General features: G+C 38.2%; 1 pseudogene across 1 annotated transcript; it reads right to left on the reverse strand.

The window, feature by feature from the left end:
* Nucleotides 1-3,030: 3,030 nt before the first annotated feature.
* On the reverse strand, nucleotides 3,031-10,055 carry LOC308342433 (heterogeneous nuclear ribonucleoprotein A1-like 3; annotated as a pseudogene). The gene is made up of 2 exons: nucleotides 9,226-10,055; nucleotides 3,031-3,146 (listed from the first exon to the last, which is right to left on the reverse strand). The product of its transcript is annotated as a heterogeneous nuclear ribonucleoprotein A1-like 3 (transcript).
* Between the last annotated feature and the right edge of the window lie 9,579 nt (nucleotides 10,056-19,634).

The raw sequence follows: 19,634 nt of genomic DNA on the forward strand, positions 1-19,634 counted from the left end.
GTATTATCATGTGTATTAAAATGAGTGGGGGATTCTCTTTTCAATACATAAAAATATTTCTTTTCATATATTGAAAAGAGAATTCCTTTCATTTAATATGTGCATATATGATCGACAGGATTATCTTAAGTTTTATATGTCTTTGATTTACATATCTGATAAAGATAAAATTAATGGAATTGAATAATTCCATTAATTTTTTTAACTGTTTTTCATGCTCTCTTTCTGTTTTATTAATGCTAAAGCTATGTTACCCAGCAAATAGGGACTCCAGATCATTGTCAGGTCTTTGTTGTGGACTCCATCTTTTGTCAGTTTAAATAACATCTACATTTGGCTCTTACGTGTCACTTTGGGGGACTTTCTGTTCTGCTCCTTCTGTGTTCCTCATCTTCCCCCCAATATGATAATCTCTTAGTTAACTACAGCTGTGTGAGAACTCTTTACATCTGGTAGGACAGTGCCCATTTTATGCCACTTGTCCAGTCATTCTTCAACATTTTCTTATCTCTTATTTGGTTCTTTGTTCTTTAATGTAAATTTTAGAAGCAAATTGTCATGTTCCAAGATGAGTGTTTTGAACTTTTTATTAGAATTGCATTGTAGGGGTGCCTGGGTGGCTCGGTTGTTAAGTATCTGACTTTGGCTCAGGTCATGGACCCAGCATCCTGGAATTGAGCCCTACATTGGGCTCCCTGCCCAGCGGGAACCCTGCTTCTCCCTCTCCCAGTCTTCCTGCTTGTATTCCCTCTCTTGCTGTCTCTCTCTCTCTGTCAAATAAATAGATACAATCTTAAAAAAAAAAAAAAGAATTGCATTGTATCCATAAATCATTTGGAGTCCAGTTGTTATCTTTACAATATTAAGTATTCTTGTCTGTGGATAAGAACATCTTTTCATTTGTTAAATCTTCTATAATTTCCTTCAGTAAAGCTTTGGAATTTTCTGTGAGTGGATCTACAACATCTTTTGTTAGATTTTTTACTAGGTATTTTATAAATATTGTTGCTATAATAAATAGCATCTTTTCAAATCATACCGTCTAATTGTTGCTGATTAATGTGTAGAAATGCAATTGAGCTTTATATATGGGCTTTACATCTTTCTGCTTTGCTAAAGTCTCTAAATATTTCTGATCAGTCATGCTATCTGCAAATAATTACATTTTTATTCCCTGTTTCACTCTTTATGTCTTAAAATTTTTTTTCTTGGCTTTTGGCTCAATTAGAACATCTACTACCAGGTGACTAGGAATGATGTTAGTGGACATCTCTGTTGTGTTCCTGATTTTAAGAGAATACTTATAATACTTTCTGGTTCAAGAGGATTATTCTAATGTATTTTTATACATGCATTTTATCAGGTTAAGAAGTTCCCTTCTATTTTGAGTTAATTAGCAATTTTAATTATGAATCATTGTGAAATTAAAAAGAATTTTAAAGGATTTCATTTATTTATTTGAAAGAGAGAGAGCAGAAAGAGAAAGAGAGAGAACATGGGTGAAGAGAGGGATAGAGGGGGAGGGAGAAGCAGACTCCCACTGAACAGGGAGCCCAATGTTGGGCTGGATCCCAGGATGCTGAGATCATGACCTGAGCTGAAGGCAGACGCTTAACCAACTGAGCCACCCAGGAGCCCCTCACTGTTAACTTCTTCAAATGCTTTTTCTATGTCTACTTGAATCATCTCATTTACAAAACTGTGCTAATGTAGTGATTCTCTTCTATGAACAATGATGAACCTAATATATTTCAACTAATCTGTCTCTATGTCTTCTCTGCTATTGACTTTTAGTGGATTATCATTTTAAATATTTATAAATATTTTGTGTTCTGGAATGTGCTTATGCTGCTTTTAGCTTATTTTTATATATCTCTTTTGAACCCAGATATCAAAGATGAAAAAATTAGTGTGCTTGCACTGCCTTCAACTTTCCTTCCTCATTATCTTCCCAAACATTTTTATTTCTATTTCTTCACCATCAGTCTCTGAATATTTACATTTTGTTCTGTAACAATAATCTTCCTATTTCCATATTTGGATAATATCTAAATTATATTAGAGTCATGCACATCCACTCCCTTTGCCATAGTTTCTCCTTTCAACTCTGAGTTAAATGAAATCCATCCTCTAGTATTTTTTCAAGTTTGAGGGGTATTCACTATACAAAGAATTCCACATATTTAATATATACATTTTGATGACTTTAGAATTATGCAAACACCTGCGATATCATCACCATAAACAGACACATGAAAAGTTATTCAACTTTATAATAATAATCACTAATTATCAGAAGAAAGCAAAGCAAAACCACAATGAGATATCTCTATGTGCTCTATTTTTAAGAAGAGCTCTTGGGAAGTATGTTCCCTATTGCCTGTACATTTGATCAAATGTTTGGCTGGGTTTTAAAGTCTTGGCTTAACATTTTTTTCTCACTAAGAACTTTGTTAGCACTTCTTTAACATCTTTTAGTGATGAATATCATAAGGAAATCTGAGGCTGGCCTGAATTTTTGCAAATGAAACTTGATCTTTCTGCCTAGCTAATCAAAAAATTTTTGAGTATGTGTCTCATTCTTTATTCTTAACATTATATTTTGAAAACCTTCAAAACCATAGGCAAATTGTAAGGATAGCACAATGACTATCCATATATACTTTACCCAGGCTTACCAATTCTTTTTCTTTTCTTAAGACATTTATTCAGCATCATGATCAGACTATTACATTTGGCAATCAACAGCATGGGTGCAAAAAAAAATCTACATATTAAAACCTTTTGTTGGAATGCTTTACATTTTCCACAGAACAGAAACTAAAATAACCTGTTACACAATTAGTCACAAATACAGTCCTCGAGTTTTTTGCCGATACACATGAGTATTGTCTAAAACACATCTTCTTTGTAGCAGCTAGGCCCTGCCACCACTGTGCTTGGCTGAGTCCACAAATCTGTTGTAACCTATAGCTTCCCTGTCACTTCTCTGGCTCTCCTCTCCTGCTAAGCTTTGTTTCCTGACAGTAACTAAAACCTTCTACCACTGCCGTAGCTACTGCTGCTGCTGAAACCACCATAGGCACCTTGGCTTCATGGTTTGGTGAAGTATTGGCCTTCACCACCATTGGGACCAGAACTTCTTTCTTTCTTTCTTTCTTTCTTTCTTTCTTTCTTTCTTTCTTTCTTTCTTTCTTTCTTTCTTTCTTTCTTTCTAAAAATATAATGTATTTTTATCCCCAGGGGTACAGGTCTGTGAATCGCAAGATTTACACATTTCACAGCACTCGTCATAGCCCATACCCTCCCCAATGTCCATATCCCCACCACCCTCTCCCGTCCCCCCTCCCCACAGCAACCCTCAGTCTGTTTTTTGAGATTGAGTCCTTTACGGTTTGTCTCCCTCCCAATCCCATCATTTCATTTTTTCTTTTCCTACCTTGTCCCAACCCCCCACATTGCATCTCCACTTCCTCATATCAAAGAGATCATATGATAGTTGTCTTTCTCCGATTGACTTATTTCGTTAAGCATAATACCCTCTAGTTCCATCCACGTCATCGCAAATGGCAAGATTTCATTTCTTTTGATGGCTGCATAGTATTCCATTGTATATATATATCACCTCTTCTTTATCCATTCATCTGTTGATGGACATCTAGATTCTTTCCACAGTTTGGCTATTGTGGACATTGCTGCTAAAAACATTCGGGTGCACGTGCCCCTTTGGAGCACCACATTTGTATCTTTAGGATATATACCCAGTAGTGCAATTGCTGGGTCATAGGGTAGCTCTATTTTCAGTTTTTTGAGGAACCTGCACACTGTTTTCCAGAGTGGTTGCACCAGCTTGCATTCCCACCAGCAATGTAGGAGGGTTCCCCTGTCTCCGCATCCTCGCCAGCATCTGTCATTTCTTGACTTGTTAATTTTAGCCATTCTGAGTGGTGTGAGGTGGTATCTCATTGTGGTTTTGATTTGTATTTCCCTGATGCCGAGTGATGTGGAGCATTTTTTCATGTGTCTGTTGGCCATCTGGATGTCTTCTTTGCAGAAATGTCTGTTCATGTCCTCTGCCCATTTCATGATTGGATTATTTGTTCTTTGGGTGTTGAGTTTGATAAGCTCTTTATAGATTTTGGATACTAGCCCTTTATCTGATATGTCGTTTGCAAATATCTTCTCCCATTCTGTCAGTTGTCTTTTGGTTTTGTTAACTGTTTCCTTTGCTGTGCAAAAGCTTTTGATCTTGATGAAATCCCAATAGTTCATTTTTGCCCTTGCTTCTGTTGCCTTTGGCAATGTTCCTAGGAAGAAGTTGCTGAGGTTGAGGTCAAAGAGGTTGCTGCCTGCATTCTCCTCAAGGATTTTGATGGATTCCTTTCTCACATTGAGGTCCTTCATCCATTTTGAGTCTATTTTTGTGTGTGGTGTAAGGAAATAGTTCAATTTCATTTTTCTGCATGTGGCTGTCCATTTTCCCAGCACCATTTGTTGAAGAGGCTGTCTTTTTCCCATTGGATATTCTTTCCTGCTTTGTCGAAGATTAGTTGACCATAAAGTTGAGGGTCTATTTCTGGGCTCTCTATTCTGTTCCATTGATCTATATGTCTGTTTTTGTGCCAGTACCATACTGTCTTGATGATGACAGCTTTGTAATAGAGCTTGAAGTCTGGAATTGTGATGCCACCGACTTTGGCTTTCTTTTTCAGTATCCCTTTGGCTATTTGAGGTCTTTTCTGGTTCCATATAAATTTTAGGATTATTTGTTCCATTTCTTTGAAAAAAATGGATGGGATTTTGATAGAGATTGCATTAAATGTGTAGATTCCTTTAGGTAGAATAGACATTTTCACAATATTTGTTCTTCCAATCCATGAGCATGGAATATTTTTCCATTTCTTTGTGTCTTCCTCAATTTCTTTCATGAGTAATTTATAGTTTTCTGAGTATAGATTCTTTGCCTCTTTGGTTAGGTTTATTCCTAGGTATCTTATGGTTTTGGGTGCGATTGTAAATGGGACTGACTCCTCAATTTCTCTTTCTTCTGTCTTGTTGTTAGTGTAAAGAAATGCGACTGATTTCTGTGCATTGACTTTATATCCTGACACTTTACTGAATTCCTGTACAAGTTCTAGCAGTTTTGGAGTGGAGCCTTTTGGATTTTCCACATATAGTATCATATCACATGCAAAGAGTGATAGTTTGACTTATTCTTTGCCAATTTGCATGCCTTTAATTTCTTTTTGTTGTCTGACTGCTGAGGCTAGGACTTCTAGTACTATGTTGAATAGCAGTGGTGATAATGGACATCCTTGCCGTGTTCCTGACCTTAGCGGAAAAGCTTTCAGTTTTTCTCCATTGAGAATGATATTTGCAGTGGGTTTTTCATAGATGGCTTTGATAATATTGAGGTATGTGCCCTCTATCCCTACACTTTGAAGAGTTTTAATCGGGAAGGGATGCTGCACTTTGTCAAACGCTTTTTCAGCATCTATTGAGAGTATCATATGGTTCTTACTCTTTCTTTTACTAATGTATTGTATCACATTGATGGATTTGCGGATGTTGAACCAACCTTGCAGCCCTGGAATAAATCCCACTTGGTCGTGGTGAATAATCCTTTTAATGTATTGTTGGATCCTATTGGCCAGTATTTTGGTGAGAATTTTTGCATCTGTGTTCATCAAGGATATTGGTCTGTAATTCTCTTTTTTGGTGGGATCCTTGTCTGGTTTGGGGATCAAGGTGATGCTGGCCTCATAAAATGAGTTTGGAACTTTTCCTTCCATTTCTATTTTTTGGAACAGTTTCAGGAGAATAGGAATTAATTCTTCTTTAAATGTTTGGTAGTATTCTCCTGGGAAGCCGTCTGGTCCTGGACTTTTGTTTGTTTGGAGATTTTTGATGACTGTTTCAATCTCCTTACTGGTTATGGGTCTGTTCAGGTTTTCTATTTCTTTCTGGTTTAGTTGTGGTAGTTTATATGTCTCTAGAAATGTATCCATTTCTTCCAGGTTGTCAAATTTGTTGGCGTAGAGTTGCTCGTAGTATGTTCTTATAATTGTTTGTATTTCTTTGGTGTTGGTTGTGATCTCTCCTCTTTCATTCATGATTTTATTTATTTGGGTCCTTTCTCTTTTCTTTTTGCTAATTCTGGCCAGGGGTTTGTCAATCTTATTAATTCTTTCAAAGAACCAGCTCCTAGTTTCGTTGATTTGTTCTATTGTATTTTTAGTTTCTATTTCATTGATTTCTGCTCTGATCTTTATGATTTCTCTTCTCCTGCTGGGTTCAGGCTTTCTTTGTTGTTCTCTCTCCAGCTCCTTTAGGTGTAGGGTTAGGTTGTGTATTTGAGACCTTTCTTGTTTCTTGAGAAAGGCTTGTACCGCTATATATTTTCCTCTCAGGACTGCCTTTGTTGTGTCCCACAGATTTTGAACCGTTATGTTTTCATTATTTGTTTCCATGAAATTTTTCAATTCTTCTTTAATTTCCTGGTTGACCCATTAATTTCTTAGAAGGATGCTGTTTAGTCTCCATGTATTTGCGTTCTTTCCAAATTTCCTCTTGTGATTGAGTTCTAGCTTCAGAGCATTGTAGTCTGAAAATATGCAGGGAATGATCTTAATCTTTTGATACCAGTTGAGACCTGATTTATGACCAGGATGTGGTCTATTCTGGAGAATGTTCCATGTGCACTAGAAAAGAATGTATATTCTGTTGCTTTGGGATGGAATGTTCTGAATAGATCTGTGATGTCCATCTGGTCCAGTGTGTCATTTAAGGCCTTTATTTCCTTGTTGATCTTTTGCTTAGGTGATCTGTCCATTTCAGTGAGGGGAGTGTTAAAGTCCCCTGCTATTATTGTATTACTGTCGATGTATTTCTTTGATTTTGTTATTAATTGGTTTATATAGTTGGCTGCTCCCATGTTAGGGGCATAGATATTTAATATTGTTAGGTCTTCTTGTTGGACAGACTCTTGAGTATGATATAGTGTCCTTCCTCATCTCTTATTATAGTCTTTGGCTTAAAATCTAATGATCTAAGGATTGCCACCCAGCTTTCTTCTGATGTCCATTAGCATGGTACATTGTTTTCCACGCCCTCACTTTAAATCTGGAGGTGTCTTCGGGTCTAAAATGAGTTTCTTGTAGGCAGCATATTGATGGGTTTTGTTTTTTTATCCATTCTGATACCCTGTGTCTTTTGATTGGGGCATTTAGCCCATTAACATTCAGGGTAACTATTGAGAGATATGAATTTAGTGCCATTGTATAGCCTGTAAGCTGACTGTTACTGTATATTGTCTCTGTTTCTTTCTGATCTACTCCTTTTAGGGTCTCTCTTTGCTTAGAGGACCCCCTTCAATATTTCCTGTAGAGCTGGGCTGGTGTTTGCAAATTCTTTCAGCTTTTGTTTGTCCTGGAAGCTCTTTATCTCTCCTATTTTCAATGATAGCCTAGCCAGATATAGTATTCTTGGCTGCATGTTTTTCTCGTTTAGTGCTCTGAATATATCATGCCAGGTCTCTGTGGATAGGTCCGCTGCCAATCTAATGTTTTTACCCTTGTATGTTACCAACTACTTTTCCCGGGCTGCTTTCAGGATTTTCTCTTTGTCGCTAAGACTTGTAAATTTTACTATCAGGTGATGAGCTGTGGACCTATTTTTATTGATTTTGAGTGGTGTTCTTAGCATCTCCTGTATTTTGATGTTTGTTCCCTTTGCCATATTAGGGAAATTCTCTCCAATAATTGTCTCCAATATACCTTCTGCTCCCCTCTCTCTTTCTTCTTCTTCTGGAATCCCAATTATTCTAATGTTGTGTCGTGTTATGGTGTCGCTTATCTCTCGAATTCTCTCCTCGTGATCCAGTATTTGTTTGTCTCTCTTTTGCTCAGCTTCTTTATTCTCTGCCATTTGGTCTTCTATGTCACTAATTCTTTCTTCTGCCTCATTTATCCTAGCAGTAAGCTTCCATTTTGATTGCACCTCATTTATAGCTTTTTTGATTTCAACTTGGTTAGATTTTAGTTCTTTTATTTCTCCAGAAAGGACTTTTATCTCTTCAGAGAGGGTTTCTCTAATATCTTCTATGCTTTTTGTGAGCCCGGCTAGAAACTTGAGAATCGTCATTCTGAACTCTAGATCTGTCATATTACCAATGTCCGTATTGATTAGGTCCCCAGCCTTCAGTACTGCCTCTTGTTCTTTTTCTGTGGTGAGTTTTTCCGCCTTGTCATTTTGCCCAGTAAGACTTGCTTTCTCCTCCTCTAAAATTCCGCTGTTCTTGGTGAGTGAAGTTGGTCTTGGCTGGGTTTCTTGTTGATCTTCTGGGGGAGGGGCCTGTTGTAGTGATTCTCAAGTGTCTTTGCCGCAGGCGGAATTGCACCGCCCTTGCCAGGGGCTGGGCCAAGTAATCCGCTCGGGTTTGCTTTCTGGAGCTTTTGTTCCCTGAGCGCTTTCTGTAGAGTTCCAGAGGATGGGAATGAAGATGGCGGCCTCCCAATCTCGGGCCCGGAGGAGCTGAGAACTTGGGGTCCCGCTCTTCAGTGCGCCCTCAGAGAAAAGCGCCCAACCACCCCACCTCTCTGGCTTGGGGTCGCCCCTGGAGGAAAGCAGTCAATTACTGGCACTTGGAGAAAAGCGCCCGGTCGCTTCCGTCTCTGTGGCCTCCAGCCGTGCTCCGAGCCCACCCAGCCTGCGACCGGCACAAGGTAACCCGGGGCTGAGAGCTCACTCCTCGGCTTTGTCGCTGTAGCCGGCTTCCCCTCTCTAACACCTGCAAGCTTTGCGGCACTCAGACACCCCCGGTCCTTCTGTGACTCTGCGGGACCTGGGGTTACACTGATCCCGCCTGGGCTTCCCCCCGGTTTAGCCTCTGGAGCGATGTCCCTCCGTGGAGCAGACTTTTAAAAGTCCCGATTTTGTGCTCCATTGCTCCACCGCTTGCCGGGAGCCAGCCCCTCCCCCCGCTGTCTGTCTTCTCGTCGCTTTGGATTCACTTCTCTGCAGGTCCTACCTTTCAGAAATTGATCGATTTTCTGTTTCTGGAATTGTTGCTCTTCTTCTCTTCGATTTCCCGTTGGATTTGTAGGTGTTCACAATGGTTAGATAAGCTATCTAGCTGATCTCCTGCTACCCAATGTCATCTCAGTCTGCTACTTCTCCGCCATCTTGACTCCCTCCGGGGCTTCCCTCCAGGGCCAGAACTTCTGCCTCCAAAATTTCCTCCATTCATGGGTCCAAAATTTGAGGATTGATTGTTATAATTGCCAAAATCATTATAGCTTCTGGCACCTTCAAAGTTGCTTCCATCATTACCAAATCCATTATAGCCACCCCCCGCCACCCTATTCACCACCACCTCGACTGTCACCAAAGCCACCAGGACCACTGAAGTTCCCTCCACGACCAAAGTTGTCATTCTCACTAAAACCACTACCGAAGTTTCCAGAAGCACTTCAACTTCTTTGGCTGGATGAAGCACTAGCCATTTCTTGCTTAGATAGGGCTTTCCTTACTTCACAGTCGTGGCCATTCATAGTGTGGTATTTTTGAGTGACAATCTTGTCTACAGAGTCATGGTCATCAAATGTTTCAAAAGCAAAACCCCTCTTTTTGCCACTGCCTAGGTCAGTAATGATCTTAGCCACTTCAATGTTCCCATACTGTTCAAAATAATCTCTTAGATGATGTTCTTCAGGGTCTTCTTTAATGCCACCAACAAAAATATTTTTCACAGTAAAGTGGGCATCAGGTCTTTAAGAACTTTCCCTCGAGACAGCCTTCTTTGGTTCCACAACTCTTCCATCTACCTTGTGTGGCCTTGCATTCATGACTGCCCCCACCTCCTCTGCAGGGACGTGTGTGACAAACCCAAAGCCTATGGAGCACTTGGTTGTTGGATCTCTCATTACCACACAGTCCGTAAGTTCCCCATTGCTCAAAATGGCCCCTCAGACTCTCATCAATCGTTTCAAAGCCCAAACCTCCAAAGAAGAGCTTCCGCAGCTGTTCAGGCTCCTGGGAGACTCTGACTTAGACATGATGGCGGTGGGAGGGGAAGCTTTAACAATGCTTACTCAGTGGTGTCCATGGGCAGAAAGAAAAGCAGGCTTACTAATTCTTAATATTTTGCTACATTTGCTTTATTGTTGTTGCTGTCTATCCATATACACACATTTTTTTGGTTGAACCATTTGAAAGAGAATTGAAGACATCATGAAACTATATCTGTAAGTACTTAAATAATGCCTATTAAGAAGAAGGGCATTTTTAAATGATTTTATTTATTTATTTGACAAAGAGAGAGACAGTGAGTGAGAGAGCACAAGCAGGGGAATGGGAAAGGGAGAAGCAGGCCTCGCACTGAGAGAGGAACCCAAGGTGGGACTCTTTCCTAGGACCCTGGGATCATGACCTGAGCAGAAGGCAGACGCTTAAAGACTGAGCTACCCAGGCACCCCAGGAAGGGTATTTTCTACACAACCACAACAACATTATCCTTGAAAATTATGACATTAATTTAAAAATATTGTGGAATACACAGACACTTTATTTGTAGGGATCTTTCAGGAAAACTATTTCACATGCCCACCCTGTAATTTAGCCCGATGGTTAGCAAATTCTTTTAAGACAGTGATGTTTCATATTTTGAGCTCAATGGCTCTTCAGAAAGCCTGATCCTAGCTTTACCTTCCGATACATATTACACAGAAGATGACACACGAGATTTCATGTAAATTCAAAGGGTACACAAACCCACTGAATCCATAGTTGACAATACCCCTGGGGATGGGGAAGTCTACAGACTCCAAATTAAATTTTCTTAACATCTCATCTAAATTCTTTCCCTTTGTGTATTTACCTTTTTTAAGATCACAGCACTTAGAAAAGATGGGGAGAAATTGATCTTATATCCACCCACATATTTTCTCTGTTTTCATTATGTTTCTTTCAAAGAATCTCCCCCTTCCTTTCTTCCCTTCCTCCCTTCCTTTTCTTTCCCTCTTTCTTTCTTTTTTCTTTTCTTTTCTTCTCTTCCTTCTTTTCTTTATTTCTTACCCTCTTCTTTCTCTTTTCCTTCTAACTTCTTTCTTTGCTAATTGAGATATTACTGTACATAGTAAGATGCATGGATATTATTTATAGTTTTTGAGTCTTGACAAAGGTATGTGTTAGCCAAACTAATACTTTTTTGAAGATATGCAGTGTGTCCACCATCCTACAAAATCTAGTCAAGCCCTCTCCTCTCCAGAGGTAACTGCTATATTGATTTCTATCCCTGTAAATTATTTTTTGTTTACTTAAAATTTAACTTATATAAATAGAATAATAATGTATGAACTTTTTTTTTTTTTTTGGTCTGGCTACTTTTCCTTAACATAGATTTACTCATGTTGTTGTGAATATTGGAAGATTATTGTTTATTGTGGGGTAGTATTCAATTGTGTGACTATAACACAAACTATAACACAATATATTTAACCATTCCCTTGATGAGATATTTGAGCTATTTATAGTATTTAGTTAAGATTGAGCTTCATTTAAGTTCTTGGGTAAATCTTTTTTTGTAAATCTGTGTCTTCATTTTGGGAGAAACAAAAACTAGTAGAATTACTGAATCATAAGGTAGGTGTATATTTATGTAATCTACCTAAGCTTTCCAAATATTATTTACACATACCCCCAGCAGTGTATTAGTGTATTAGAAGCAGTGTATGCTTCTTTTTCAACAACTGGTATTGTAAACCTTCTAGTTTTAGCCAATTTGATGAGTATGTGGTATTATTTTCCTTTGGTTTAAATTTAAATTTCTTTTAGGACTAATAAAGTTGAGTAAGTTTGCATGTGTTTATCATGCCTTTTTTAAAAGATTTTATTTTTTTATCTGAGAGAAAGTGAGAAAATGAGAGAGAGAGACAGACAGAGAGAGAAAGAACATGAGCAGGGGAACAGAAGAAGGAATGGGAGAAGCAGAGTACCTGATAAGCAGGAGGCCAGATGTGGAGCTCAATCCTGGGACTCTTGGGTCATGACCTCAGCTGAAGGCAAATGCTTAACCAACTGAGCCGTCCAGGCACCCATTCACATCTATTCTTTTCTGAATTGTGTCTTCTTCTTGCCCATTTTACTGAGCTTTTTGTATTTTATGATTAATCTCTACAAATTCTTTATTCTGGAGACATGTTCTTTGTTTGATACTCAAATACATAAAAATATATATACAGGGTGATCTCATTGTTCATGGATTCCATAATTTGCTAAAATGAATTTGCAATTTCTAAATCAATTCTCAGGGCTCTTTTATGGTTTCTTATAAAAGTGAGCAGAGTTGTGAAAATTTTGAGTGACCTGATGCATCTGTTCCCAGATGAGGTCAAAGCATGCTCTGCTTTGTTGCTTCAGCTCATTCTAATAATAAGTGTCCTTTTTAAGCCTACCGAGTGCCAAGTTTTACATTTTTGTTACCTCATTTGCTGATGATTTTGTTGTTTAAAATGGCCCTTAAGTGAAGTGTTGTCTGGTGTTCTGAAGTACAAGAATGGGGTGATGTACTTTATGGAGAAAATATGTGTGTTAGTTAAGCCTCATTCAGGCAGGAGTTATAGGGAATCAATACTACATGCTATATTAAATAATGCCTTTAAAGAAAAACACATATGAAACAAGGTTATGTATTAGTCAGGTGATGAAAATATTGTGACCAAAGGCCTATAGGAACCTAACCTTGCACTTTCTCTAGGCACAGTAGTTTAGTATTTGTTAATTTCATGATTTCATAGAATTTAACTATTACAAATAATAAGAATTGACTGTATGTATCATTTATCTATCTACCTCTGTACCCATCTATCATCTAAATTTTCTCCCAGTCTGAAAACTGACTTTTCATTTTGTAACTGGTTATCTTTTGAGGAGTAAAATTTTTAAATTATATGAAGAAGCATCGATCATTTTTTAAAAAGATATTACTTTTTGAAATCAATCTAAGAAATAAAATCTTTGTCTATTTTAAGTTTTCAAAGATATTCTATTATATTTCTATCAAAGATCTTTACTTACCTTTTATGCTTACATGTACAACAAATGTTAAGTTCATTTTTGTGTGCAGTATGAGAAATGGGTCATAACTTGTATCCACATGGCTCTCTTGGTTCTTCAGTGTCATTTGTAGAAAACAGTTTTATTTCTCCACTGAATTTCTTTGGTGCATTGTTGAAAAGCAGTTGACCATATCTGTGTGGGTTTATTTCTGAAGTCAGTTCTGCTCCCTTCATCAGTCTATTTATACTCCTGCAAATAGAGCATTGTCATAATTATTCTGGCTTTAGAGTAAGTCTTGACATCAGTTTCTGTGAGCCTTCCAACTATGGAGAGTTTTAGAAGGGAGGGGGACCAGAGGATGGGTAAGCCTGGTGATGGGTATTAAGGAGGGCACAGATTCCATGGAGCACTGGGTGTTATATGCGAACAATGAATCATGGAACACTACATCAAAAACTAATGATGTAATGTATGGTGACTAACATAACACAGTAAGACAAACAAACAACAACAAAAAAACCCCAACCTCCCAAAAAAAAACTCTCCCCAAAACAACTTTGTTCTTCATTTGCAAGATTGTTGTGGCTATTCTGTATCTTTCTCATTTCCACATAAATTTCAGTATCTGCTTGTCAGTTTCTAGAAAAACGTTTACTGGTATTTGGATTTGAGTTTCATTGAATCTAGAGATCAGTTTGAGAACAACTTGCATCTTTACCTTATTGATTCTTCTGACCTATGGTCATGGTAAAACTCTCCCTTTTTTTCTCCATTATTATAGGTATAAAATTTATACCTGCAATGTTTTGTAATATTTAGTACAAAGATATTTAACATCTTTTGTTAAATTTTTTACAAATACCTCTACAAATCAAGGAAAAGGTAAAATTAAGAAAAAAATAACCAATGTCGAATGAAAAAGAGAGCCTCATTATAGATTCTCTATTCATTAAATAGTTAAGAAAATATTATGAAAAAATTAATGTTACTAAATTATTAGAAACATACAAGTTACTAAAATTGATACAAAAGGAAATTGACTATATAAATACTGGGATTTTTAATAAAACAATTCAGTCTGTAATTAAAAACAGTCTCAGAAGTGAAACTCTATACTCAGGGCATTGCTGGTGAATTCTATCAATTATTAAATACATAATATCAATCTTAAAACCTCTTTGAGAAGGGAGGAGTCAAGATGGCAGAAGAGTAGCAGGCTGAAATGACACCAGGTAGCAGGAGATCAGCTAGATAGTTTATCAAACCATTCTGAACACCTACAAATCCAACAGGAGATAGAAGAGAAGAGGAGCAGCAATTCTAGAAACAGAAAATCAACCACTTTCTGAAAGGTAGGACCTGAGGAGAAGTGAATCCAAAGTCTCAGGAAGGTAGACTGTGAGGAAAGGGACTGGCTCCCAGCAAGTGGCAGAGCAACAGAGCACAAAATCAGAACTTTTAGAAGTCTGCTCCACTGAGGGACGTCGCTCCAGAGGCTAAGCAGGGGTGGAGCCCTTGTGGGGAAAGCATGGTGTCAGGTCCTGCGGGGGTCACAGAAGGATCGGGGGTGTCTGAGTGTCACAGAGCTCACAGGTATTAGAGCAGAGAAGCCAGCTACAGAGACGGAGCCAAAGAGTGAGCTCTCAACTAGGGGTTACCTTAAACTGTGATCTGTGGCACAGTCAGACCACTACTCTTTGAGCAGGGACCCCACAAGTGGCAGATCCAGGAAGACCCCCCCTGGAAGAGTGGCAGGGATCTGCTGGGTTTGGAGATGCCAGGCAGGGCTGTGGCCAGAGACAGAGATGCTCAATCACAGGCTGGGTCAGCTTGGAGCCTGGCTGGAGGCCAAGGAGATGGGAGTGATTGAGCGCTTTTCTCCAATGGCTCACTAAGGAGTGGAACCCAGAGCTCTCAGCTCCTCCAGGCCAGAGATTGGGAGGCTGCCATTTTCATTCCCACCCTCCAGAACTCTATGGAAAATGTTCAGGGAATGAAAGTTCCTAAGAGTGAATACGAGCAGATTACTTAGCCTGGCCCCTGGCAAGGGTGGTACAATTCCACCTCAGGCAAAGACACTTGAGAATCACTACAATTTCTTTAAAATTTTGGGAGGTAGTTTCTTCTGAGAGACCAAAATACTCTGAAAATTAAGAGGGTGGTTCTGTTTTTTTTACCAGTCTGATATACATATTTTCATTTTCTTTCTTTCTTTTTTTTAACTTCTTTTTACCCCCCTTTCTTCTCCCCACAATTTGGGATCACTTCTGATTTGGTTAACACACATTTTTCTGGGGTCTTTGCCACTCTTTTAGTATTTTATTCTCTCGTTCATATATTCTTATCTAGATAAGATGACAAGGTGGAAAAACTCACCACACACACACACACACACACAGAGAGAACAGGAAGCAGTACCAAAGGCTAGGGACCTAATCAATATGGACATTGGCAATATGTCAGATCTAGAGCTCAGAATGATGATTCTCAAGGTGCTAGCTGGGCTTGAAAAAGGCATGGAAGATATTAAAGAAACCCTGTCTGGCAAAATAAAAGCCTTTTCTGGAGAAATAAAGGAACTAAGATCTAACAAAGGTGAAATAAGAAAAGCTGTTAATGAGGTGCAATATAAAAATGGAGGCTCTTACTGCTAGGATAAATGAAGCAGAAGAGAGATTTAGAGATATAGAAGACCAAATGACAGAGAATAAAGAAGCTGAGCAAAAGAGAGACAAACAACTACAAGACCTTGAGGGGAGAATTCAAGAGATAAGCGATACCATATGATGAAACAACATTAGAATAATTGGGATTCCAGAAGAAGAAGAAAGAGAGAGGGTGGCAGAAGGTATATTGGAGCAAATTACTGTAGAGAATTTCCCTAATATGGCAAAGGGAACAAGCATCAAAATCCAGGAGGTGCAGAGAACTCTCCTCAAAATCAGTAGGAATAGGTCCACACCCCATCACCCAATAGTAAAACTTACAAGTCTTAGTGACAAAGAGAAAATCCTGAAAGCAGCCTGGGACAAGAAGTCTGCAACATATGATGGTAAAAATATTAGATTGGCAGCAGACTTATCCACAGAGACCTGGCAGGCCAGAAAGAACTGGCATGATATATTCAGAGCACTAAATGAGAAAAACATGCAGCCAAGAATACTGTATCCAGCTAGACTATCACTGAAAATAGAAGGAGAGATAAAAAGCTTCCAGGACAAACAAAAACTAAAAGAGTTTGCAAACACCAAACTAGCTCTAAAGGGAATATTGAAAGGGGTCCTCTAAGCAAAGAGAGAAACTAAAAGTAGTAGACAGGAAAGGAACAGAGACAATATACAATAACAGTCACCTTACAGGCAATACAATGACACTAAATTCATATCTCTCAATAGTTACCCTGAATGTAAATGGGCTAAATACCCCAATCAAAGACACAGGGGATCAGAATGGATAAAAAACCAAAACCCATCAATATGCTGTCTACAAGAAACTCATTTTAGATCGAAAGACACCTCCAGATTTAAAGTGAGGGGGTGGAAAACAATGTACCATGCTAATGGACATCAAAAGAAAGCTGGGGTGGCAATCCTTATACCTGATCAATTAGATTTTAAGCCAAAGACTATAATAAGAGATCAGGAAGGAGACTATATCATACTCAAAGTGTTGGTCCAACAAGAAGATCTAACAATTTTAAATATCTGAGCCCTTAACGTGGGAGCAACCAACTATATATACCTATTAAGAACCAAATCTAAGAAACACATCAACAATAATACAATAATAGTGGGGGACTTTAACACACCCTCACTGAAATGGACAGATCAACCAAGCAAAAGATCAACAAGGAAATAAAGGCCTTAAGTGACACACTGGACCAGATAGACTATCACAGATATATTCAGAACATTCCATCCCAAAGCAACAGAATATACATTCTTCTCTAGTGCACATGGAACATTGTCAAGAATAGATCACATCCTGGGTCACAAATCAGGTCTCAACTGGTACCAAAAGATTGGGATCATGCCCTACATATTTTCAGACCACAATGCTCTGAAGCTAGAACTCAATCACAAGAGGAAATTTGGAAAGAACCCATATACATGGAGGTTAAAGAGCATCATTCTAAAGAATGTATGGGTCAATCAGGAAATTAAAGGAGAATTGAAAAAATTCATGGAAACAAATGATAATGAAAACACAATGGTTCAAAAATCTGTGGGACACAGCAAAGGCAGTCCTGAGAGGAAAATATATAGGGATACAAGCCTTTCTCAAGAAACAAGAAAGGTCTCAAATACACAACCTAACCCTACACCTAAAGGAGCTGCAGAAAGAACAACAAAGAAATCCTAAACCCAGCAGGAGAAGAGAAATAATAAAGATCAGAGCAGAAATCAATGAAATAGAAAAAAAAAATGAACAAACCAATGAAACTAGTAGCTGTTTCTTTAAAAGAATTAATAAGATTGATAAACCGCTGGCCAGCTTATCAAAAAGAAAAGAGAAAGGACCCAAATAAATAAAATCATGAATGAAAGAGGAGAGACCACAACCAACACCAAAGAAAAAGAAACAATTATAAGAACATATTATGAGCACCTATACGCCAGCAAATTTGACAATCTGGAAGAAATGGATTCATTCCTAGAGATGTATAAACTACCACAACTGAACCAGGAAGAAATAGAAAACCTGAACAGACCCATAACCAATAAGGAGATTGAAGCAGTCATCAAAAATCTCCCAACAAACAAGATCCCAGTGCCAGATGGCTTCCCAGGGGAATACTACCAAACATTTAAAGAGGAATTAATTCCTATTCTCCTGAAACTGTTCCAAAAAATAGAAATGGAAGGAAAACTTCCAAACTCATTTTATGAGGTCAGCATTACCTTCATCCCCAAACCAGACAAAGATCCCATCAAAAAAGAGAATTACAGACCAATATCCTTGATGAACACAGATGCGAAAATTCTCACCAAAATACTGGCCAATAGGATCCAACAGTACATTAAAAGGATTATTCACCACGACCAAGTGGGATTTATTCCAGGGCTGCAAGGTTGGTTCAACATCCGCAAATCCATCAATATGATACGATACATTAATAAAAGAAAGAATAAAAACCATATGATATTCTCAATAGATGCTGGAAAAGCATTTGACAAAGTAGAACATCCTTTCTTGATCAAAACTCTTCAAAGTGTAGGGATAGAGGGCACATACCTCAATATCATCAAAGCCATATAGGAGAAACACACCATGAACATCATTCTCAATGGAGAAAAACTGAAAGCTTTTCTGCTAAGGTCAGGAACACAGCAGGGATGTCCATTATCACCACCACTCTTCAACATAGTACTAGAAGTCCTGTCCTCAGCAATCAGACAACAAAAAGAAATTAATGACATTCAAATCGGCAAAGATGTCAAACTATCACTCTGATATGATACTTTATGTGGAAAACCCAAAAGATGCCACTCCAAATCTGCTAGAACTTGTACAGGAATTCAGTAACATGTCAGGATATAAAATCAATGCACAGAAGTCAGTTGCATTTCTATACACCAACAACAAGACAGAAGAAAGAGAAATTAAGGAGTCAACCCCATTTACAATAGCACCCAAAACCATAAGATACCTAGGAATAAACCTAACCAAAGAGGCAAAGAATCTATACTCAGAAAACTATAAAGTACTCATGAAAGAAGTTGAGGAAGACACAAAGAAATGGAAAAATGTTCCATGCTCATGGATTGGAAGAACAAATATTGTCAAAATGTCTGTGCTACGTAAAGCAATCTACACATTTAATGCAATCCCTATCAAAATCCCATCAATTTTTTTCAAAGAAATGGAACAAATAATCCTAAAATTTATATGCAGCCAGAAAAGACCTCGAATAGCCAAAGGAATATTGAAAAAGAAAGCCAAAGTCGGTGGCATCACAATTCCAGACTTCAAGCTCTATTACAAAGCTGTCATCATCAAGACAGTATGGTACTGGCACAAAAACAGACATATAGATCAATGGAACAGAATAGAAAGTCCAGAAATAGACCCTCAACTCTGTGGTCAACTAATCTTCGACAAAGCAGGAAAGAATGTCCAATGTAGAAAAGACAGTCTCTTAACAAATGGTGTTGGGAAAATTGGACAGCCACATGCAGAAAAATGAAACTGAACCATTTCCTCACACCACATACAAAAACAGATCAAAATGGATGAAAGACCTCAATGTGAGAGAGGAATCCATCAAAATCCTTGAGGAGAACACAGACAGCAACCTCTTTGACCTCAGCCACAGCAACTTCTTCCTAGAAACATAGCCAAAGGCAAGGGAAGCAAGGGCAAAAATGAACTATTGGGATTTCATCAAGATCAAAAGCTTTTGCACAGCAAAGGAAACAGTTAACAAAACAAAAGACAACTGAAAGAGTGGAAGAAGATATTTGCAAACGACATATCAGATAAAGGGCTAGTATCCAAAATTTATAAGGAACTTAACAAACTCAACACCCAAAGAACAAATAATCCAATCAAGAAATGGGCAGAGGACATGAACAGAC

Source organism: Martes martes (assembly GCF_963455335.1).
Source record: "Martes martes genome assembly, chromosome: 4".
In the NCBI taxonomy this organism is placed as follows: domain Eukaryota; kingdom Metazoa; phylum Chordata; class Mammalia; order Carnivora; family Mustelidae; genus Martes; species Martes martes.